The sequence below is a fragment of the Eptatretus burgeri genome, chromosome 16 (genome assembly GCF_056783735.1).
Source record: "Eptatretus burgeri isolate ZD-2024b chromosome 16, Ebu_testis_v1, whole genome shotgun sequence".
NCBI lineage: Eukaryota > Metazoa > Chordata > Myxini > Myxiniformes > Myxinidae > Eptatretus > Eptatretus burgeri.
Window position 1 is genome coordinate 31,845,543 of NC_140976.1, and position 24,135 is coordinate 31,869,677.

Here is a 24,135-nt window from a genome sequence, read left to right on the forward strand (position 1 = left end):
GTGAAGCGCTTTAGATAGTTATCAAATGTCTTCTGTGGTATTCTCACCATTCCATGCATGCAATAAAGCCGAGAGCATGAGGTGGGGCAGATTTCAAACTGGGCAGTCGGGATGGAATTTATCGATTCCAAGCTACGGGTAAAACTTCTAATAAGAGTTCCCTTTCAAGGAACTTCAATGCAGGAGGAAGACATTCGGCCCATCAAAGCCTGTGTAATGGTTGCCAACCTATGGCTGTTTATCAATGCTCTATCATTTTTTTTAATGCTCAGCATCAAGCAAGGAAGCAGCACATACCATTTTCTTTGATATTACTCGGTCCAGGTTCAAACCACCGACCTCCCAAACTCACAGCAGATGCTTAAACAATTAGACCATCAAGTCTTGAGGCCGAATGCAAGAAACAATTTGATGATCTCCGAAGTGATGAGCCAACGATCATTCAAATTTCACAAATCAGGAATGGTTTCACTGGATAATGTGGGGAGAAACCAAAGTAGGCCATGGTACACACAAAATAGTTAAGGCTCATTGGAGAGCTTTCTGCCATCAGTTCCAAATAATAATAATAATAAACAATAATAAAAATAGGACTACATGTCCTGAAGCTCACGTGGATTAGGAGCAATAGTCACGCAGACCCCCTTAGACCCTGAATTTTTTAATGCCATGAACAAACTTTAGTGCATCATGGGCGATGAAGGTTGTGGTCAAGTTTCATTCAAATTGTGTGTGGAGTTCGGAGAAGAGAGCAAATACCTATTTTGGGTGGTCAACCCCTCCCCCCTGCCCAAACACACCCTTAATGAGCACAGATTTTGATGCAGTCAACACACTTTGGTACGTGACAGGTGATGAAGGTTGTGGTGAATTTTATTTTGTATACATTGTCGAGGCTCGTATGAGAGCTAACACACAATGCACAACATGAGGGGCAGGAGAAAAGAGTGGCAGGAAAGGGAAGGACAAAATAGTGGGGAACAGAGACATTAGGAGAGCTGTGGAAGGAGAGGGATGGGGTGGGGAACATGGGGAATACTTGATGGATACTAGTGGGACTTTCAGGAAGGAAAGCAGGGAATTTGAAGGTGAGGTTGGGGTGGATTAACGGGGGCAGAAAAGATCAAGGATTTGGATAAGATGTGGTGGTGAACGGCTGTTTTGAAGGCCTGGAGAGAAGAATGAGATTGAAGGGAGTGTGGGAGTTTATTCCAAAGGTGGGGGAAAAAAGGAATGAAAGAGTGAAGGTGAGCAGTGATTTTGGTAGTTTTACCAGAAGGGGGTTGCTGGCGGAGCTTGAGTGCACTGCAGAAATATGGGGGAGACATATCGCAGACAGAGCAGGGGGTGTGGGGGCAAGACCGGGGAGGAGATGGTAGAAGAAAGAAAGACCACTGACCTGCCTGCAGTGAGATTGCAAGAGGCCCAAAGACTCAGCCTCACCGTGGGAGACACCAATAATCCTAAATGCCTTGGTTTCCACAGCGTGAAGCCAAGAAAGGTGAGAGGCAGGAGCACCAGCCCAGAGGGGAGAGCAATACCCCATCAGGCTGCGAATGAAAGCTTTGTACATGGTCAGGAGCTCAGGTGGGCCAAGAAAGGACTTTGCAAAACGGAAGGTTCCCAGTCGGCGACTGGCTTTGGAGGCCAAGTTGGAAATGTGGCTTTCCCAGGAAAGATCGTAGCAGGCAGATAGTGAGACCCAGAAGCTTGAATGAAAGGACTTCTTCCAGAGGATTGTTGAGAAAGTCAATGGGGTGGGGGGGGGGGTCCAAATGGTCCTTTCGGAGAGACAGAGAGATGTGTCAGGATTGAAAGACATGTTCCACGTGTTGGACCAGTTTGTGATGTTATCCAGATCTGCAGAGAGCGAAGAAATTGCTGCCTGCCGGTCTGAGGGATGACAGATGGTAGGACAGAGGGTGGAGTCATCAGCAAAGAGATAAAGAGGATTTTCCAGAGTCAGAGAGATCATTGATGAAAACCAGAAAAAGAACAGGGCCCAGACCGCTGCCTTGAGGAACTCCAGACTGGACAGGAAGAGGGGATGAGAGAACTGAATTTCGAGCCACACGTTGGCTGTGACAGGAGAGGAAGTCTACGAGCCATGAGTGGAGATGGCCTTGGATACCATAAGGAAGAGACTTTGGCGAGCAAGGCAGGGTGCCAGACCATGTCAAAAGCATGCGACATGTTGAGGGAGATGGCTCTGATTTTATGTCCGGCATTGAGGACCTCCATGCATTGTTGGGAGAGCAGAAGAAACATATCCAGGGTAGAGTCTGAAAACAAATTGATGATCGGAAATCAAGCCATTGGAGAAGAGGAAGGATTTCATGTCTGAAGCGATGATGGATTCCACAACCTCGCTGATGATTGCGAGAAGGCTGATTGGTCTGTAGTTGCAGGGATCTGTTTTTGCACCTTTTTTATGCAGGGCAGTGATGTTTGCTGACTTCCAAGCAGATGGCAGATGGCCTTGAACAAATGAGAGAGTGAATAGAACAGAGAGAGGGTGAGCAAGAGCAGAGGAGCAGGTTTTTAGGACACGTGGGCTGATGCCGTCTGGACCGGTTGCAGAATCTGAGTCGAGGTTTGACAGCAAGCTCTCCACCTTGTCAGGAAAAAGGACACAGAGTCCAGGGACAGTTGGGTGCGATGAGGAAAGGTGGGTACAGAAAGCAATGGGTTTCTGACACAATATTTCGATGCAAACACCGAGTTTAGGCATTCAGCCTTTTCACATGCGGTATCAGCAGTGCGGCCATTTGAGGTAATGGAGGGGATGGAGGGGGAACATACACCAGAAACAGATTTGATTATACGCCACCAGGATTTGGAGGCGGGAGAGAGGTTTAACAGTTCAGACTTGAGATAAGAAAGATGTTATTTTCTGACTCTCCTGAGCAGCGTTTCTCAACCTTTTTACCCTTGTAGAACCCTTGAAATAGTTTTTATGTCTCAGGAAACCCCTGCATAAAAATTATTATATACCATTATTAATATCTAGGTCTTTTATATTTTTTATCGTAGTTCACGTGGTAAATATAATATATTTTTTTCGGATACCTGGTTTAAGGAAAAAATGACCCCCTTTTTGTCAAATTTATTGGCAATGAGATTGACCACGTCATTTATTGACCACGTCATCATTGGTGACGTCATCACGTACAGGCCGTGTGCCGTGTTCAATGACGAGTCGTTATTCCAGGCGTCCATCGCACTTCATGGTTGTTATAATATAACATTCCCTATGGTTGTTATAATTGTAAATAATATGAGGTTGAAGCCTCTATTATAATAACCAAGGAGTTTCCAACAACATGCCGGACGTGTATAGTAATATTATGAATATTAAATCAAACAAAAACTACTCAAAAATACATTAGCCTATTTATTACCGTTTCTTGCGGAACCCCTAGCGACCTCTTGCGGAACCCTCGGGTTCCGGGGAACCCCGGTTGAGAAACACTGCTCCTGAGGGTAGACACACACTTGTTCTGAGCTTTATGGAAGGAACTGAGATTACCTTCAGTTGGGTTTGCTTTCCATGAGGCAAAGGCAAGTTGTTTCAGGACAACTGCCTCACCACAAGCTTCAGTGAACCAAGGGTGGGAGGAAGGGTAGGACAACTGAAGACGAGAGGGGATAAATCTGTGCATGAGGGAGAGCAAGTTTCTTTGAAAGAATTCCCAGGATGAGTTGATGTTGGAGAAAGTAGCGATGGAAGACCAGTCTAGAAGTTTGATGGATGCTTGGAGACACTGCCAGTCAGCCCAAGTTAAATGCCAGACTCGATGGCACTGAGGTTCTTCTCTGATAACAGCCAGAGAGATGTCCACTTTGACAAGCACATGGTCAGAAGAACCGATTGGAGCAAAGAAAGAACAGCAAATATTTTCAGGGAAATTTGTCAAAATCAGATCCAGAAGAGATGGAGTACCATTGGTTGAGATCCGGGTCGGGAAGTTGACTGAATGAGTCAGTTCCAATGAGGCGCAGAAAGCTTTAGCTGAGGTGCGATGACAGGTGAGAGAGGTGCCCACACCCAGCCAACTGGCATGATGACAATTAAAGTCACCACATATGAGTTGGAGAGAGTTTGGAGGAGAGGATAGAAGTTGGTCCATGTTTTCGGATAGTGAGGTGTTAATGGAGTCATCACTGTTCGGTGGACGGAACAGTACACATATAAACATGAGGTGGGAGTGGAGGGGAAGCCGTACCCAGAGGTATTCCTGGGGGTGTGGTGGAGTGAGGGCAGTGCATGGAGATTGAGGAATCGAGTCTTTGATGAAGAGAGCAACTCCTCCACCAGGACGAGGCTCAGGTCTGTCAAACCGGAGGAGGGAGTAACCAGGGAGAGATACTTGGGAGTCAGAGACGTCTTGGGGGAGGAAAGTTTCTGTTCGGCAGATTACATCTGGTTTGTCAGTGGCAACCTGTATGGAAAGATCTGTCAGGTTTGAGCGAAGGCCCTGGATGTTTGAGGCCCACACTGTTAATGAAGTGGGTGGGAGGAGGGTTTGGGTGCAGGGGAGCGGAGGGGGAGGGTAGGGTGAGGGAGGAGGGTGGGAGGTTCGGAGAATTGTTGGAAAAGTGTGGGGGATTGCAGAAGAGTGAGGGGAGGGGCCGGATGAGGAGGAGAAAGGCTCTGTGGTGCTGGGGCAAGGTACAGTGGGAAGTAATAAGATTGGGGGCAGAAGGCAGTTGAGGATTTCACGAGGTGGAGTGATGAGATGGAGGAGAGAGGGCAGGGGAAGGAGGCAGCTTTGTGAATGTGAGGGGGGACAACTTTGAGAAGGGTGAGAGAGGGGGGTGAATGAAGGGTGAGTGGGGAGAGTCGAGGGAGAAAGGGGAGGGAAGAACTTATTATTATTTTTTGAGAGAGTTTTCATCAGATTAGTCAAAGGAAAGGTTGTACAAAAAATTGTGAGGTGAATGGTGAATTTGGATCGGTAAACGCAGAAGATGGAAACAGATCACGTGGTTACGGGAGAAGCACGTGGTTATGGGAGGTTTATAGTTAAAAGTGAATTTTTTTTTTTTTTTAATCAGGATTGTGTAAGATTCGGAAAAGGAAAGGTTGAAGTAAAATTGTGGAGGTGTATGGTGAATTTGGAACGGTAAACGCAGAGTGAAGCTGATGGATCGATGGAAACCATCAGGAAGAGGGCAGAGAGACACGTGGTTTCGGAAACAAGAGACACGGACATGTGTATAGATAGAAAGGAAACGATGAAAATCATCATTATTTTAATTGATTTTTGAAGATTTGGGAATCAGGTTGTCGGAAGAAATCGTGAAGGTAATGGTGAGAGTGGGTCAGCTCAAATAGAAGGAAGATTGTGTGCTGGCAGGAGGAGGAAGAAGGAGGATCAGTACTCGTGGGTATGGAGGGAGAAAGGGTTGTTGTTTTTTTAATGTTTTTTTTTTAAATTAAGACAAGAAACAGAGTGTGTAGTTGGGAGGGATAGATGGGTGTGTTGGGAAAAGTGGGGAAAATAGGAATTGATGGTAATGGGAAGAGAAAAAAAAACATCGTACACCGACACTGGAAGGACGGGTAGGCTTCAAGGAAACCCGATAAGACAAGGTCGACGAAAACTCACAAAATAGCACTATTTCTGAAACAAAACCGAACTAGTAACACACAGTAAACATGTAGGTGAGAAAATAAACAGTTTAAACGGGATAAATAACGACTGGAAACTTAACTATGAGAAAGTCGGCAGAGACCCCTGAAAGAAGCATCCGTCGCTTCAAAACGCAGAACCGGAAGTGAGTTTCATCGAAATTGCGTGTGTAGTTTCGGAGAAGAGAGCAAATACCTATTTGGGGGGGCGGCAAAAAACCCCCGTATACCCCCATAATGAGCGCAGAATTTTATGCGGTTATTAAACTTTGATGCATCACACGTGATGAAGGTTGGGGTCGTCGTTGATCAAAATTGCTTGTGTGGTTTTGGAAAAGAGAACAAATACCTATTTTTTGTGGGAGGGGGATCAAACCCTGCCCCATAGACCCCCTTAATGAGTGCAGATACACTTTGATACCTCATGGGTGTTAAAGGTTGTGGTCAACTTTGATCAAAATTGTTTGTGTAGTTTCGGAGAAGAGAACAAATTCCTAGTTCGGGGGATAAATCCCCCCCTCCCATATATCCCCTCAATGAGCGCAAATTTTGATGCGGTCGATAAACTTTGGTACATTACGGGTGATAATGGTTGTGGTCAAGTTTCATTAAAATCGTGTGTGTAGTTTTGGAGGAGAGAAAATACCTATTTTAGGAGGGGGGAGGGGGGGTCCAAACTCACCCCACTCCCATTGCCCCCCCCTTCTAATGAATGCAGATTTTGATGTGGTCAATGCATCTTCATTCGGCATCAGATATGAAGCTTGTGCCCAAGTTTCATCAAAATTGTTTGTTTGGTTCAAGCGATAATGACTGATGTGTTTATTTACTCACTCACTGAATGACTAACCTCCGGACACTGCTTGATCGCATAAGCTCACCTGACTAATGTTCAGGTGAGCTAATTAATAGTAACTTTTTAAAAGACCCATTTGTACTGTGACAATGTGGTTTTAAATTGTTAATTTTGTTTTAGCTGTGTACTTTGCATCCCTTATACAGTTATTGTTTAATAGGTGAAACGGTTACATAGAAACAAAAGAAGGTAGTAGACACAACTCAGATCACTGCCACCCCCCCCCCAAGTATACTGTTACTGTACTATTTGTGAAACTTTCACCTGAGGAATTGACTAAAATAACATTTATTGGTGTTGCCATTTCAATAGTTCACACACGTAACTGAGATAGTTTAATTTGCACGATTGACAGCTTCATGTGATATTGTGATATATAACAATGCCATGCATGTTTGATTGACAAACACAGGCTTTCCAACAAATTCACTTTGTACAAGTTTCCCGCCCGAAGCACAAAGCCAACTTTGGACATTGAAAGAGTTAAGAAAGATGACAGCACAGGAAAGACCGGAAGGGTAAAGCAGAACATCAACCAACGAAAACCTAATGAAACTAATAGCAGGAAGGGGTGGGGTGGGCATGCATCATGGAGCATGCCCTTTTTCCAGGAATACATCAAGCTGGCTGTGTGCAATCAAATTGACTCCAAGACAAATACCCAAGCATCTAGATGATGATGATGATGATGATGATGACACAGCAAGTTTTACAACAGTCACCATGACGCAGGTGCATCGAGCCAAATTATGCTTCCTGGGTGCAGTCAAGTTATGTACAGGAGAATGAACCATGATGGAGTGAATAACAATGAATATCGTGAAGACAGTGACTGGTTCATCAATAAGAAATCAATTGGGTACGAAATGGAATCAAAGCACAAAGACGGGGTTCTTAAACAAAGGTGATTTTGACATCACACAATGTGGACGATATATGTTTGAGAGCTTCAACTAACAAAACAAAATTAAACTAGAGGGGGAGCACTCGGTAGAGTGCAAAACCTCCGCCGCCAATACTGCTAGGTCACTCAAGTGAACCTGATATCCTATTCATTCAATTTGACGTCAACAGTGCTCAGAGTTATAGTTTGCAACTTTCCCTTTTACTTTTAACTTGTACATACTCAATTCATTCGTCAGAACTAGATTCCTTGAGACAGAAATTGATTCTACGTGGGTATATCCACCTGAAGTTCCAAAATCAGCCGCAATTATAATTTTGGCATGTTTTTTGTTGGAAATCACTTATGGGACATTTTCACGAAAGCGGGTCAGGTAACGGTAAAGAACAAACTCAAAAATCAACTTTCTATGATATTGTTGTGGTTACCAAATTCGCAAACCACCATTCAGGTCCCTTAGGTGAGGTATCTCGGTAAGTGCATGTGTAGTTAGGCCCAAACCCGTTGTCTAGTGGGAATACATGTCATTTATACGTGCTGCGACTCTTCAGGATAGCCGTTTTTCTTTTACTATCTTTATTTTGGACCAACCGCCATGATTACCACCACAACCACAACATCAACCACCAACCACAACGCCGCTTCACCACAACCGCCACGACCTTCCCGTCACACCTCGCAACCGTAGCATCGCCACCGTTCTTGCCCCGCTGTGGGTACCGGTGTTGGACTCATGCAGAGCGCGCGTCGAACAGCGTGTACAAAATCACGGATTTTGTGCTTCAAAAACGGATCAAAAACGACACACGCCCACTTTTTGCCGTCCAATCGGTGAGCGAGGGACGATTTGGCCCCGCCTCCAGGACGATCGATATATGCAAATTTGTGGATCAAGAAGCCTTCACGCCCACTTTTTCTCGGGCCAATGGGGAGCGAGGTGAAAGGTCAAAGGGAGGGGGTCAAAGGCGAAGCTACGGGGGGGATAAAAGGACCGTGTTCGTCAGTCAGAGCAGTGTGGAAGTCTGGAGCCCGAAGCCTGCAGTAGCTGGAGAAGCTGAAGAGAGTCGAACGAGGAGAGCCCAAAGAAGAGTCCAGGGTGGAGAGTCCAGAGGCGGAGAGGCGGCAGCGGCGAAGGCAGACGAGGGGGTGCTCGCGACGGTGCCGGGAGCTGCACGCCCGAGGAAGGCCGGCAGCGCGACCTGGCCGAGGTGGAGACGCACACCAGGGAAAATAAAGATCCTCTATACCCCGAGCATCAGCAACCCCCTCCTGTTTCCCCCCGCGCTGAGATAGTGCGACCAAGGGGGCCCCTTTCCCACCCCCTGCCAGACACTGTCCGCGAGGCCCGCGGAGTGAGGCGCCATCGCCGCTCCGCGTCTCATCACCAGACGGGTAGGCGCGACCCGGTCTCGGCCTCAGGCCCGCCTCATCCTTGAGGGTATTCTTTTCCTTGGTTTTGGGTATGTGTTGTCGGCGCCGTCTGTGAGGTAGAATTGTATAAGTGTTGCCGTGTGCTCGGTAGTCGGTATTAGCTCTGCACTGTGTTTTCACTTTTATATTTGCTTTTTGTGTAAATGGAATTGTGTTTTTTCTGTGTGCTTTTGGTGGAATTGAATATGTGTGCTTTCCGTTCGTCGCGAATAAATGTGCTTTATTGTTGAACTGTTTCCCGCTTCGCTTCGTCATTTCCCCCATTGAATCCTCATCTTGCTTCACGTAAAGGGTTGGTAGTGGGCTGAATACGCCCGATAATCAATCGAACCGTCGAGGTCGACGATAACACCGCTCGGTTATTCTGATAGTACGGAACGGGTCGCTTAAGTGGCCCGTGTCCGAAGTCGACCTGCGGCGAGGTGCGATCGCCCGGTCTACCCTCCGAGTGGGTACTTAGGTAGGTCGAATTTGGCGAGCAACCCTATCCCACGCGGGGCTGATTGGCTCGATCGCGGTGAGACCGAAAGGTCCACCCGTGACTGGTTCCCGGCGTTAGTCCGAGAGGGTCACGACTGGATTGTCCGTCCGGTGGGCGACGTGCCGCGATTCGAGTTACGTGGCCGTCAGCACGCCGGCGGGCGCGAATACCGCAACACTGGTGTCAGGTCGTGCGATACAAATCCATCGCCCTCCTCGCGGCACTGGTATCGGAGAACAGGAAAACGGGCTCTCCTGTCTCCGGCTAAATTCACGGGAATCGGTCCAGGGGTGAGAGAAGCGACCCCCGATTCCCTCCAAATTACGAGCGAGCAAATTAACCCTTCACGAGAAGCAAGATGGCGTCTCAAGGCGAGCGGGAGCCGGGGGTATTAGAAATGTATATGTGTAATAATGTAGAGTCCATGGTCCAGGATGGAATCCCCGTGCAGGAAATGTTGATTGTGCAGGAACACGGACTCGCCCAACTGAACCCAGAACCTGAAATGGGTGCGGCAGCGGCCGCAGTGTATGACACCTCCCCCCCCTCTCCACCAAAACCCTTCCCCAACCCTTGCCGAAACGGCTCAGCTGAGTGCATCCAACATGGCCCAGCTATGCGCCATGCTGGCGGCAATGAACAAACAAATGATCGAAAAAATGGATGCGAATATGAAAAAAATGGATGAAAAGATGGATACAAATACAAATGAAGTGAAAACGACGATGGATGCGAATACACAGCAAATGAGGGAAGAGATGAAAGAGCTGCGGGGTGAGACGCAGAACATGGGCCGATGCCTGCAGGCGGGCATGAAGGCCGTGACAAAGGAAATAATAGTTGAGACAAGGGAGGTAAAGGGTGAAGAGTTGGCAGAGACACGGGAGATAGAAAAAATAGAGGAAAGACTACACGAGGAAGACGGGGTAAGTGACGCGCACACACACACGGAGGTAGTGGAGGATAATGGGGGTGAGCTCGCGGAGCGTGCAGGGACCCGGTGCGAGCAGCTGGATGGCCTCCTCCAGGAACGAGGGGAGGGAGTATGCCCCCTCGAGGGCGAGTCACGACCAGGTGAGTTCGGTCGTGCTTTGCGAGGTTGAGAGGACGGGTGCTGTGGACAGGGCTTGGAGAGCTTGGGGGTATAGAGGCCCCGGAGACCCTTGTGGGGACACGAATCCCCAGTGTGGTTGTCCCTGTGTGTGTGGTGCAAGGTGTGAGTGCGTCCCCGTGTGTGGAAGCGACCCCGTGTGTGAGTGGTGTGGTGGCGATGGTGCCGGAGTACGTGCTTCCCAGCACGCCGTGCGTGGGTGAGGCACTGTGTGTGAGTGAAACGGCCAGTGTGAGTGAAGCACCGCGGGTTAGTGCCCCCGCGTGTGTGGATGAAACGGCCAGTGTGGATGAGGCACGGAGTGCGAGTGAGGCACCGCGGGTGAGTGCCCCCGCGTGTGTGAGTGAGGCACGGAGTATGGATGAGACACCGCGGTTGAGTGCCCCCGCGTGTGTGGATGAGGCACCGCGGTTAAGTGCCCCCGCGTGTATGAGTGAGGCACGGTGTGTGGATGAGGCACCGCGGGTGAGTGCCCCCGCGTGTGTAAGTAGTATGGTTTGTGTGAGTGGTGAGGCACCGTGCGTGAGTGAACGGCCGTGTGCAAGGTCGCTGTGTGCAAGGGAGACCGTGTGTGTGAGAGAGCGGTATGAGAGGGAGATGTCGGTTGGCATGCGGGAGCACGCAGCCGCGTCTCCCCGTGTGAATGTGATGGAGTGGACTGTGTGCGTCGTAACACGAAGGTATGCATGTGTGGAATGGACACGGAGACGGCGACAGAGGAGAGAAAGCCGAGTAGCGGCTGTAGCTGTTTCGGGGACCGTGCCGGGTTCACCCAGCAGTGAGCACGCGGTTCGTGCTGTGCAACGCACGAGACCGCCACGTGCTCGCTTGCGAGAGTGAAGTCCCGGTCCGGAAACGCACGCGGTGGATTTGCCGATCCCGCGGACGGACAAAGTTTAGGCAGGTAAATGGATTTGGACCGGACGGGTTCTCCACGCGATCGTGTGTGTTAGGCTCCAACGGGCAAAGCACATGTGTTCGCGTGGGGAACCCCTCGAGACGTGGGGCTTGTTTTTTTATGCGCACGGTGACGTCATGGCTGCACGTGGGGTTGGAATCCGGCAGGAGGGGTATCTCTGCCGGATGGTCCCGTCCAAGGAGGGACGAGGAACACGTGCAGCTGCATGACGTCACGGGCAGGTGCAAAGTGCGCGAGCTCTGAGTTGCCGCGCAGGTGCTGCGCATGGGAAAAAAAAAAAGCAAGCCTCACTTTCGGGTGTACAGGATTCCTGGGCAAGGGGTGAAAGACCCCCTTACCCTGGGCACAGGATGGAAACTAGTTAGGGGAAAGGGTTAGCTTAGTTAGACCGACTTCATGGGGCAGGGGTAAGTCCTCATGGAGTCCGTGGAATGGATTAGGTAGAGGGATTTAGATGAGCTTTAGGTGGGGAAATAAAAGTTATTTTTGAATTAGGAGACAGTGACAGACTTTGGATGTGTAGAGGGGACGTAGTTTAGCTACGTAGCGTTAAATGGAACGTGCTATAGTTTAAGGGACGACGTGGGAGCACAAGTTAGTTAGGGGAGGTAGTTAGAAGGATGGCAGAGTTCAGTGGTGTGTGTGTTGAAGAGTTGTTGGTGAGTTATGAGGTGGAGGCATGTGCTTGGTGAGTGAGTGAGGCCAGCGGGTCTGTGTGGATGGAGCGAATGGGGAATGCATGGTGCGATGAGTGATTGGGGGGAGGAGTGACTCCCGCCCAAGGGACCCCGGGGTCAGAGTAAAGTGAGTTAGCTGGGTTAGTCAAATTGAAAATGGAGGTCGTTTTGTTGTTGGTGGGAAAGTAGGCTCGAGACCCATTTGGAGGGGTGCAGGAGCCCTGTTGACGGGCTTGGGAGCGTGGCTGCGAAAGGTGAGTATCGCTGAGTGGGTACCCCGGGCACCAGGCTAGTCGGCCGCGGTAGGCCATGGGCCCATGGGGGGCCGGGATAGAGTAGTGGGCACGGGTGCGCCTGCTTGGTGCGGGGGCCCGGGGCGCCATTAGCCACGTGGGCAGTGTTGTGGGCACGGGTGACCCTCGGAAAGGGGCCCGGGAGGCCGGCCTGCCACGTGTGCGTTTCAGGGGAGGTGCCATGGGGGGCACTCCCCGGTGTTAGGGAGCTGGTAGGCTCGGAGGCAGTGTAGTGCCCGGGGGTGCCATAGCGGGAGATTCGGCAGAGGGTCGTGCCTGCCAGAAGGAGCCACGTGTCCGAGCCAGGAGACCGTGTGAGGGCACGGAGCGAAAATTGGGGGGCGAGGCCCGAAATTGTAAGGACACCAACACAGGCGACGGGAATCTGGGTTGTTAGAACCAATAGTTTAAGCGAGAGGCGCTTGTTGAAAGCCCCGGGGTAGTTTAACAGTTAAATGGTTAGGGTAGATTAGGTGATGTACCCCTCCGCACCATCCATCCCTCGCTCTCGTTGTGGGCCGCTGGACCCACTTTGGGGTTAGATCGCCGAACTCTGGGGAGGCCATTCTGAGGCTTCGTTGGACCTCGACACAGGACGTTAGCTCTCCCTTATTCCCCTCCGGGAAGGGAACGTAGGGGTTGGGAGTAGGCTAGGTGACAGGATAGGTTAGCCGAACAAAGACGATAAAGGGGGTTAGGGGACGATTTATAGAGGGGAAGTAAAAATAAAAACAACAAAAAATAAGTTGGGGCTAAATTGGGGTTTGACAAATTAAGGGAGTGGGTATGTACAGTGACAGGCAAAGGCGATAGGTTGGGAGGGAGACAGGTAGGTAGGTCCGAGCCCGCCCTCCAAGTGGCCAGCACCACCGCACTCCCTCCACCAACCTCCACTGAACGGCAAGAGCTGGCCAACTTCATCGGCTGGCCGTGTTTTGCTTCAAGGCGGAGGCCGGCCAACTTCATCGGCAGCTGTGTGCTGCAAGGCCTGTGCCGGCCAGTTCATCTGCTGGCTGTTTTTCTTCAAGGCCCGTGCCGGCCAGTTCATCTGCCGGCTGTGTTTGCCTGCAGCGGCCTTCTTCTGCGGGCTGTGTTTGCCTGCTCACCTTTGCCATGCCATGCCCACTGCCCAGGTTCACCAGCCCCGTTCAATTTTTGCTTTGCCCCCCCCCCCCGTCTGTTCATTTCCATGTGCGCCAGGATCCGCAAGGCAACAGTTTGCAAGCTGCGAGAACTGCCCTGTTGGCAGCTACAACACGGGCCTGCAGTGGCGGCCCGTGCACCGTGTTTTGCGTCCATCCATTCATGCATCCATTCGTTGTGCTCATTGCGTGTGCCACTTGAGCTGGCACGGAGACTGCGTTTGTGCAGCCCATGCACCGTTATGGTTCACTGCGTTCAGTTCAAAAGGGAAGGCCTTGGACTGCGTGTGAGCAGCCAGCCACGTTCCCTGTCACCTGCATTGTTTGAGCCAGAGACTGCATGCAGGCAGCCTGGCTCCCTGCTAACTGCTTTCTTTTTGCAGAGTTCAATGATCCTGGGCCATGGTTTAGTGTAAAATTTGTAAGTTAAGGTTAAGATGTACTGTAAATATGAGTGCGCCCCCGGCATGTATGTCTTAGCGCCGGCAATTTTATTTAAGTCGTCCGTGTGAGTGAGTTTGTTTAGGTAGTTACGCAGCCCTCAGGTTATTTATTTTGGGGACACGAATACCATGAATGTCGCACTCAGGGATCCGTAGGTAAAATGTACTAGGGGAAAACTACACATGATGGCACACGAAAATTTGACGACTCGGGACGAGTCTGTACAAAGGGGAGGGGGTAGTGTTGTGGTTACCAAATTCGCAAACCACCATTCAGGTCCCTTAGGTGAGGTATCTCGGTAAGTGCATGTGTAGTTAGGCCCAAACCCGTTGTCTAGTGGGAATACATGTCATATATGCGTGCTGCGACTCTTCAGGATAGCCGTTTTTCTTTTACTATCTTTATTTTGGACCAACCGCCATGATTACCACCACAACCACTTCAACCACCAACCACAACGCCGCTTCACCACAACCGCCACGACCTTCCCGTCACACCTCGCAACCGTAGCATCGCCACCGTTCTTGCCCCGCTGTGGGTACCGGTGTTGGACTCATGCAGAGCGCGCGTCGAACAGCGTGTACAAAATCACGGATTTTGTGCTTCAAAAACGGATCAAAAACGACACACGCCCACTTTTTGCCGTCCAATCGGTGAGCGAGGGACGATTTGGCCCCACCTCCAGGACGATCGATATATGCAAATTTGTGGATCAAGAAGCCTTCACGCCCACTTTTTCTCGGGCCAATGGGGAGCGAGGTGAAAGGTCAAAGGGAGGGGGTCAAAGGCGAAGCTACGGGGGATAAAAGGACCGTGTTCGTCAGTCAGAGCAGTGTGGAAGTCTGGAGCCCGAAGCCTGCAGTAGCTGGAGAAGCTGAAGAGAGTCGAACGAGGAGAGCCCAAAGAAGAGTCCAGGGTGGAGAGTCCAGAGGCGGAGAGGCGGCAGCGGCGAAGGCAGACGAGGGGGTGCTCGCGACGGTGCCGGGAGCTGCACGCCCGAGGAAGGCCGGCAGCGCGACCTGGCCGAGGTGGAGACGCACACCAGGGATAATAAAGATCCTCTATACCCCGAGCATCAGCAACCCCCTCCTGTTTCCCCCCGCGCTGAGATAGTGCGACCAAGGGGGCCCCTTTCCCACCCCTGCCAGACACTGTCCGCGAGGCCCGCGGAGTGAGGCGCCATCGCCGCTCCGCGTCTCATCACCAGACGGGTAGGCGCGACCCGGTCTCGGCCTCAGGCCCGCCTCATCCTTGAGGGTATTCTTTTCCTTGGTTTTGGGTATGTGTTGTCGGCGCCGTCTGTGAGGTAGAATTGTATAAGTGTTGCCGTGTGCTCGGTAGTCGGTATTAGCTCTGCACTGTGTTTTCACTTTTATATTTGCTTTTTGTGTAAATGGAATTGTGTTTTTTCTGTGTGCTTTTGGTGGAATTGAATATGTGTGCTTTCCGTTCGTCGCGAATAAATGTGCTTTATTGTTGAACTGTTTCCCGCTTCGCTTCGTCATTTCCCCCATTGAATCCTCATCTTGCTTCACGTAAAGGGTTGGTAGTGGGCTGAATACGCCCGATAATCAATCGAACCGTCGAGGTCGACGATAACACCGCTCGGTTATTCTGATAGTACGGAACGGGTCGCTTAAGTGGCCCGTGTCCGAAGTCGACCTGCGGCGAGGTGCGATCGCCCGGTCTACCCTCCGAGTGGGTACTTAGGTAGGTCGAATTTGGCGAGCAACCCTATCCCACGCGGGGGCTGATTGGCTCGATCGCGGTGAGACCGAAAGGTCCACCCGTGACTGGTTCCCGGCGTTAGTCCGAGAGGGTCACGACTGGATTGTCCGTCCGGTGGGCGACGTGCCGCGATTCGAGTTACGTGGCCGTCAGCACGCCGGCGGGCGCGAATACCGCAACACTGGTGTCAGGTCGTGCGATACAAATCCATCGCCCTCCTCGCGGCACTGGTATCGGAGAACAGGAAAACGGGCTCTCCTGTCTCCGGCTAAATTCACGGGAATCGGTCCAGGGGTGAGAGAAGCGACCCCCGATTCCCTCCAAATTACGAGCGAGCAAATTAACCCTTCACGAGAAGCAAGATGGCGTCTCAAGGCGAGCGGGAGCCGGGGGTATTAGAAATGTATATGTGTAATAATGTAGAGTCCATGGTCCAGGATGGAATCCCCGTGCAGGAAATGTTGATTGTGCAGGAACACGGACTCGCCCAACTGAACCCAGAACCTGAAATGGGTGCGGCAGCGGCCGCAGTGTATGACACCTCCCCCCCCCTCTCCACCAAAACCCTTCCCCAACCCTTGCCGAAACGGCTCAGCTGAGTGCATCCAACATGGCCCAGCTATGCGCCATGCTGGCGGCAATGAACAAACAAATGATCGAAAAAATGGATGCGAATATGAAAAAAATGGATGAAAAGATGGATACAAATACAAATGAAGTGAAAACGACGATGGATGCGAATACACAGCAAATGAGGGAAGAGATGAAAGAGCTGCGGGGTGAGACGCAGAACATGGGCCGATGCCTGCAGGCGGGCATGAAGGCCGTGACAAAGGAAATAATAGTTGAGACAAGGGAGGTAAAGGGTGAAGAGTTGGCAGAGACACGGGAGATAGAAAAAATAGAGGAAAGACTACACGAGGAAGACGGGGTAAGTGACGCGCACACACACACGGAGGTAGTGGAGGATAATGGGGGTGAGCTCGCGGAGCGTGCAGGGACCCGGTGCGAGCAGCTGGATGGCCTCCTCCAGGAACGAGGGGAGGGAGTATGCCCCCTCGAGGCGAGTCACGACCAGGTGAGTTCGGTCGTGCTTTGCGAGGTTGAGAGGACGGGTGCTGTGGACAGGGCTTGGAGAGCTTGGGGGGTATAGAGGCCCCGGAGACCCTTGTGGGGACACGAATCCCCAGTGTGGTTGTCCCTGTGTGTGTGGTGCAAGGTGTGAGTGCGTCCCCGTGTGTGGAAGCGACCCCGTGTGTGAGTGGTGTGGTGGCGATGGTGCCGGAGTACGTGCTTCCCAGCACGCCGTGCGTGGGTGAGGCACTGTGTGTGAGTGAAACGGCCAGTGTGAGTGAAGCACCGCGGGTTAGTGCCCCCGCGTGTGTGGATGAAACGGCCAGTGTGGATGAGGCACGGAGTGCGAGTGAGGCACCGCGGGTGAGTGCCCCCGCGTGTGTGAGTGAGGCACGGAGTATGGATGAGACACCGCGGTTGAGTGCCCCCGCGTGTGTGGATGAGGCACCGCGGTTAAGTGCCCCCGCGTGTATGAGTGAGGCACGGTGTGTGGATGAGGCACCGCGGGTGAGTGCCCCCGCGTGTGTAAGTAGTATGGTTTGTGTGAGTGGTGAGGCACCGTGCGTGAGTGAACGGCCGTGTGCAAGGTCGCTGTGTGCAAGGGAGACCGTGTGTGTGAGAGAGCGGTATGAGAGGGAGATGTCGGTTGGCATGCGGGAGCACGCAGCCGCGTCTCCCCGTGTGAATGTGATGGAGTGGACTGTGTGCGTCGTAACACGAAGGTATGCATGTGTGGAATGGACACGGAGACGGCGACAGAGGAGAGAAAGCCGAGTAGCGGCTGTAGCTGTTTCGGGGACCGTGCCGGGTTCACCCAGCAGTGAGCACGCGGTTCGTGCTGTGCAACGCACGAGACCGCCACGTGCTCGCTTGCGAGAGTGAAGTCCCGGTCCGGAAACGCACGCGGTGGATTTGCCGATCCCGCGGACGGACAAAGTTTAGGCAGGTAAATGGATTTGGACCGGACGGGTTCTCCACGCGATCGTGTGTGTTAGGCTCCAACGGGCAAAGCACATGTGTTCGCGTGGGGAACCCCTCGAGACGTGGGGCTTGTTTTTTTTATGCGCACGGTGACGTCATGGCTGCACGTGGGGTTGGAATCCGGCAGGAGGGGTATCTCTGCCGGATGGTCCCGTCCAAGGAGGGACGAGGAACACGTGCAGCTGCATGACGTCACGGGCAGGTGCAAAGTGCGCGAGCTCTGAGTTGCCGCGCAGGTGCTGCGCATGGGAAAAAAAAAAAAAGCAAGCCTCACTTTCGGGTGTACAGGATTCCTGGGCAAGGGGTGAAAGACCCCCTTACCCTGGGCACAGGATGGAAACTAGTTAGGGGAAAGGGTTAGCTTAGTTAGACCGACTTCATGGGGCAGGGGTAAGTCCTCATGGAGTCCGTGGAATGGATTAGGTAGAGGGATTTAGATGAGCTTTAGGTGGGGAAATAAAAGTTATTTTTGAATTAGGAGACAGTGACAGACTTTGGATGTGTAGAGGGGACGTAGTTTAGCTACGTAGCGTTAAATGGAACGTGCTATAGTTTAAGGGACGACGTGGGAGCACAAGTTAGTTAGGGGAGGTAGTTAGAAGGATGGCAGAGTTCAGTGGTGTGTGTGTTGAAGAGTTGTTGGTGAGTTATGAGGTGGAGGCATGTGCTTGGTGAGTGAGTGAGGCCAGCGGGTCTGTGTGGATGGAGCGAATGGGGAATGCATGGTGCGATGAGTGATTGGGGGGAGGAGTGACTCCCGCCCAAGGGACCCCGGGGTCAGAGTAAAGTGAGTTAGCTGGGTTAGTCAAATTGAAAATGGAGGTCGTTTTGTTGTTGGTGGGAAAGTAGGCTCGAGACCCATTTGGAGGGGTGCAGGAGCCCTGTTGACGGGCTTGGGAGCGTGGCTGCGAAAGGTGAGTATCGCTGAGTGGGTACCCCGGGCACCAGGCTAGTCGGCCGCGGTAGGCCATGGGCCCATGGGGGCCGGGATAGAGTAGTGGGCACGGGTGCGCCTGCTTGGTGCGGGGGCCCGGGGCGCCATTAGCCACGTGGGCAGTGTTGTGGGCACGGGTGACCCTCGGAAAGGGGCCCGGGAGGCCGGCCTGCCACGTGTGCGTTTCAGGGGAGGTGCCATGGGGGGCACTCCCCGGTGTTAGGGAGCTGGTAGGCTCGGAGGCAGTGTAGTGCCCGGGGGTGCCATAGCGGGAGATTCGGCAGAGGGTCGTGCCTGCCAGAAGGAGCCACGTGTCCGAGCCAGGAGACCGTGTGAGGGCACGGAGCGAAAATTGGGGGGCGAGGCCCGAAATTGTAAGGACACCAACACAGGCGACGGGAATCTGGGTTGTTAGAACCAATAGTTTAAGCGAGAGGCGCTTGTTGAAAGCCCCGGGGTAGTTTAACAGTTAAATGGTTAGGGTAGATTAGGTGATGTACCCCTCCGCACCATCCATCCCCTCGCTCTCGTTGTGGGCCGCTGGACCCACTTTGGGGTTAGATCGCCGAACTCTGGGGAGGCCATTCTGAGGCTTCGTTGGACCTCGACACAGGACGTTAGCTCTCCCTTATTCCCCTCCGGGAAGGGAACGTAGGGGTTGGGAGTAGGCTAGGTGACAGGATAGGTTAGCCGAACAAAGACGATAAAGGGGGTTAGGGGACGATTTATAGAGGGGAAGTAAAAATAAAAACAACAAAAAAATAAGTTGGGGCTAAATTGGGGTTTGACAAATTAAGGGAGTGGGTATGTACAGTGACAGGCAAAGGCGATAGGTTGGGAGGGAGACAGGTAGGTAGGTCCGAGCCCGCCCTCCAAGTGGCCAGCACCACCGCACTCCCTCCACCAACCTCCACTGAACGGCAAGAGCTGGCCAACTTCATCGGCTGGCCGTGTTTTGCTTCAAGGCGGAGGCCGGCCAACTTCATCGGCAGCTGTGTGCTGCAAGGCCTGTGCCGGCCAGTTCATCTGCTGGCTGTTTTTCTTCAAGGCCCGTGCCGGCCAGTTCATCTGCCGGCTGTGTTTGCCTGCAGCGGCCTTCTTCTGCGGGCTGTGTTTGCCTGCTCACCTTTGCCATGCCATGCCCACTGCCCAGGTTCACCAGCCCCGTTCAATTTTTGCTTTGCCCCCCCCCCCTGTTCATTTCCATGTGCGCCAGGATCCGCAAGGCAACAGTTTGCAAGCTGCGAGAACTGCCCTGTTGGCAGCTACAACACGGGCCTGCAGTGGCGGCCCGTGCACCGTGTTTTGCGTCCATCCATTCATGCATCCATTCGTTGTGCTCATTGCGTGTGCCACTTGAGCTGGCACGGAGACTGCGTTTGTGCAGCCCATGCACCGTTATGGTTCACTGCGTTCAGTTCAAAAGGGAAGGCCTTGGACTGCGTGTGAGCAGCCAGCCACGTTCCCTGTCACCTGCATTGTTTGAGCCAGAGACTGCATGCAGGCAGCCTGGCTCCCTGCTAACTGCTTTCTTTTTGCAGAGTTCAATGATCCTGGGCCATGGTTTAGTGTAAAATTTGTAAGTTAAGGTTAAGATGTACTGTAAATATGAGTGCGCCCCCGGCATGTATGTCTTAGCGCCGGCAATTTTATTTAAGTCGTCCGTGTGAGTGAGTTTGTTTAGGTAGTTACGCAGCCCTCAGGTTATTTATTTTGGGGACACGAATACCATGAATGTCGCACTCAGGGATCCGTAGGTAAAATGTACTAGGGGAAAACTACACATGATGGCACACGAAAATTTGACGACTCGGGACGAGTCTGTACAAAGGGGAGGGGTAGTGTTGTGGTTACCAAATTCGCAAACCACCATTCAGGTCCCTTAGGTGAGGTATCTCGGTAAGTGCATGTGTAGTTAGGCCCAAACCCGTTGTCTAGTGGGAATACATGTCATATATGCGTGCTGCGACTCTTCAGGATAGCCGTTTTTCTTTTACTATCTTTATTTTGGACCAACCGCCATGATTACCACCACAACCACTTCAACCACCAACCACAACGCCGCTTCACCACAACCGCCACGACCTTCCCGTCACACCTCGCAACCGTAGCATCGCCACCGTTCTTGCCCCGCTGTGGGTACCGGTGTTGGACTCATGCAGAGCGCGCGTCGAACAGCGTGTACAAAATCACGGATTTTGTGCTTCAAAAACGGATCAAAAACGACACACGCCCACTTTTTGCCGTCCAATCGGTGAGCGAGGGACGATTTGGCCCCACCTCCAGGACGATCGATATATGCAAATTTGTGGATCAAGAAGCCTTCACGCCCACTTTTTCTCGGGCCAATGGGGAGCGAGGTGAAAGGTCAAAGGGAGGGGGTCAAAGGCGAAGCTACGGGGGGATAAAAGGACCGTGTTCGTCAGTCAGAGCAGTGTGGAAGTCTGGAGCCCGAAGCCTGCAGTAGCTGGAGAAGCTGAAGAGAGTCGAACGAGGAGAGCCCAAAGAAGAGTCCAGGGTGGAGAGTCCAGAGGCGGAGAGGCGGCAGCGGCGAAGGCAGACGAGGGGGTGCTCGCGACGGTGCCGGGAGCTGCACGCCCGAGGAAGGCCGGCAGCGCGACCTGGCCGAGGTGGAGACGCACACCAGGGATAATAAAGATCCTCTATACCCCGAGCATCAGCAACCCCCTCCTGTTTCCCCCCGCGCTGAGATAGTGCGACCAAGGGGGCCCCTTTCCCACCCCTGCCAGACACTGTCCGCGAGGCCCGCGGAGTGAGGCGCCATCGCCGCTCCGCGTCTCATCACCAGACGGGTAGGCGCGACCCGGTCTCGGCCTCAGGCCCGCCTCATCCTTGAGGGTATTCTTTTCCTTGGTTTTGGGTATGTGTTGTCGGCGCCGTCTGTGAGGTAGAATTGTATAAGTGTTGCCGTGTGCTCGGTAGTCGGTATTAGCTCTGCACTGTGTTTTCACTTTTATATTTGCTTTTTGTGTAAATGGAATTGTGTTTTTTCTGTGTGCTTTTGGTGGAATTGAATATGTGTGCTTTCCGTTCGTCGCGAATAAATGTGCTTTATTGTTGAACTGTTTCCCGCTTCGCTTCGTCATTTCCCCCATTGAATCCTCATCTTGCTTCACGTAAAGGGTTGGTAGTGGGCTGAATACGCCCGATAATCAATCGAACCGTCGAGGTCGACGATAACACCGCTCGGTTATTCTGATAGTACGGAACGGGTCGCTTAAGTGGCCCGTGTCCGAAGTCGACCTGCGGCGAGGTGCGATCGCCCGGTCTACCCTCGGCGTGGGTACTTAGGTAGGTCGAATTTGGCGAGCAACCCTATCCCACGCGGGGGCTGATTGGCTCGATCGCGGTGAGACCGAAAGGTCCACCCGTGACTGGTTCCCGGCGTTAGTCCGAGAGGGTCACGACTGGATTGTCCGTCCGGTGGGCGACGTGCCGCAATTCGAGTTACGTGGCCGTCAGCACGCCGGCGGGCGCGAATACCGCAACAATATTCTCGAAATAGTGCTTGAACCCCTTATAAGGCCGAGAAAATGTTCAAATGATGTCAGCAACGCAGGATCACCAAAGGCCTCTCCACTGACTGGGCAATATATGCTTGATAAAAATTCGCGGACGGTCTTTATCGTTACCTGACCCGCTTTGGTGAAAATGTCCCTCATAACATGTAGAAATGCAAAAAAAAAAAAAAAAAAAATCGAAATTTTGTTGAAAAAAAAAGTTGCAAAATTGTTTTTTTTCCTTTTTTTTCTCAAACAATTATTTTTTATTTTTGGTTGGAAATCACTTAAAACATGTAGAAATGCAAAAATAAAATTTCAAATATTTTTCAAATAAAATCGAAATTTTTTAGAAAAAAAGTTGAAAAATTTTCCGTTTTTTTTCTCCAACTTTTTTTTTTTTTTTTGGTTGGAAATCACTTAAAACATGTAGAAATGCAAAAACAAAAATTCAAATATTTTTTCAAAATGGCCGCCACAGCAGCCATATTGGACTTTGGACCAAGTCCAAAATCTAATGGCATGATCCTTGGACCATACCTAACCTCCCTACCAAGTATCGTCGAAATCCGTCAAGGTGTTTTTCCGTAATACTGTTCACAAACAAACAAACAAACAGACAGGGGTGAAAACAGTAACCTCTGTCCATCTTCGATGGCAAAGGTTAATGATGAAAACAGACAAATCATTTGTTTGAACAAAGGTATAAATGAAGTGAAAACGAGTTTTAATGAAAGAGTTCTTGAAAATGACGAATACTCAAAACCTGGCATTGAAAGACTTTCTCCTTTGAGAGAGAGATTTGGATTTGAAAGAGACGGTGTTTGGTTTCAGCAGAAACCTATTTCTTAAAGAACGATGGTCGGAGACGAGCAAGTTTGTGTGGTGGCTACAAAAATGCATAAGTGTAATCGGAAGTGCGAGGATAATGATGAGGCCAAATAACTGGGTTTTTGGCACATTCGATACGCTATAACATCATCATTGGTGAAAAACAACAGCCCAACGTTTAAAAAGAAGAAAAAAAAACTGCTGCAGAGAGGTCGTGCCAACTGTCCCGCTACTTGTACCTGCTTGTGGATGTTAAAGATCTTACGGCACCTTATTAAACATCAGAGTACTCCCATTGTGTGCCAGCAGAGTGACAAAACTCAAAAATCCTGCCTTGGAATTATTTAGCCAAGGTCGGCTGGAGATGACGCTTACTTGTGCCTGAGGATAGATTTGCATTTGATTAACACTACTTACAAACAGTACCGAGCTGCCAAAGATGAACGACAGAATGGAAAGGCTGGCTCTAAATTATACTTGTTCCTCAAAACCATGTACCCTCAACTGAGAAGCCCCCGTCATCTTGCCCCTTCCGTCACCTCTGCCCCATCTCCACTCCGGCTGACTGGCAGGGACTGGAAGCTGCCCTTGCGATTCAAGATTGGTCTTGTATCTGCACCACCACATATATTAATGCCACATAGGATTCTTCCACAAAAGCCTGCTCTCAATAATGCACAGGTTTATTCAAGCTTATCTGAAGCTTTTGTACCTATCCTCTCACCACTAATGCAATGAATTTTGAGATGAGGCAATGGCCTTCTCTTCCTCAAGGCAAATCAAACCGAAGACAACCTCAGATCATTCCAAAAAACCCGCAACAAGTTTGTGTCTACTCTTAGGAGAACTAGAAAACAACATCTGGCCAACCTCAATAATTAAATTTCAAACTAGTCTCCCTCCTCTAATACATGGTGATGCCTTGATAAGTCTGTCTATGGAGTATGCTCCCCCTACATCCCTTCCCTCACTTGAAATAGCACCGCAGCCAATTCTGCTCGAAAGAAGGCCGGAGATCTCTACTTGTTTGCTTAAGAATCCCGCATACCCAACCCCTCGCTCCCTGGCCAAAAAGCCAGCCATTGACTGGACATCCTCTGCCATGCCAAATCTTTCCTTAGAAAATGCGACCTTCTAACAACGTACAAGACTTTCATGCATGGCTTGACGGAG

The 24,135-nt window shown here is 51.2% G+C and overlaps 1 protein-coding gene across 8 annotated transcripts in view; it reads right to left on the reverse strand.

The window, feature by feature from the left end:
* YPEL1 (yippee like 1) overlaps positions 1-24,135 on the reverse strand; it is a 95,744-nt gene that overhangs the window by 28,781 nt on the left and 42,828 nt on the right. The window lies entirely within an intron of this gene.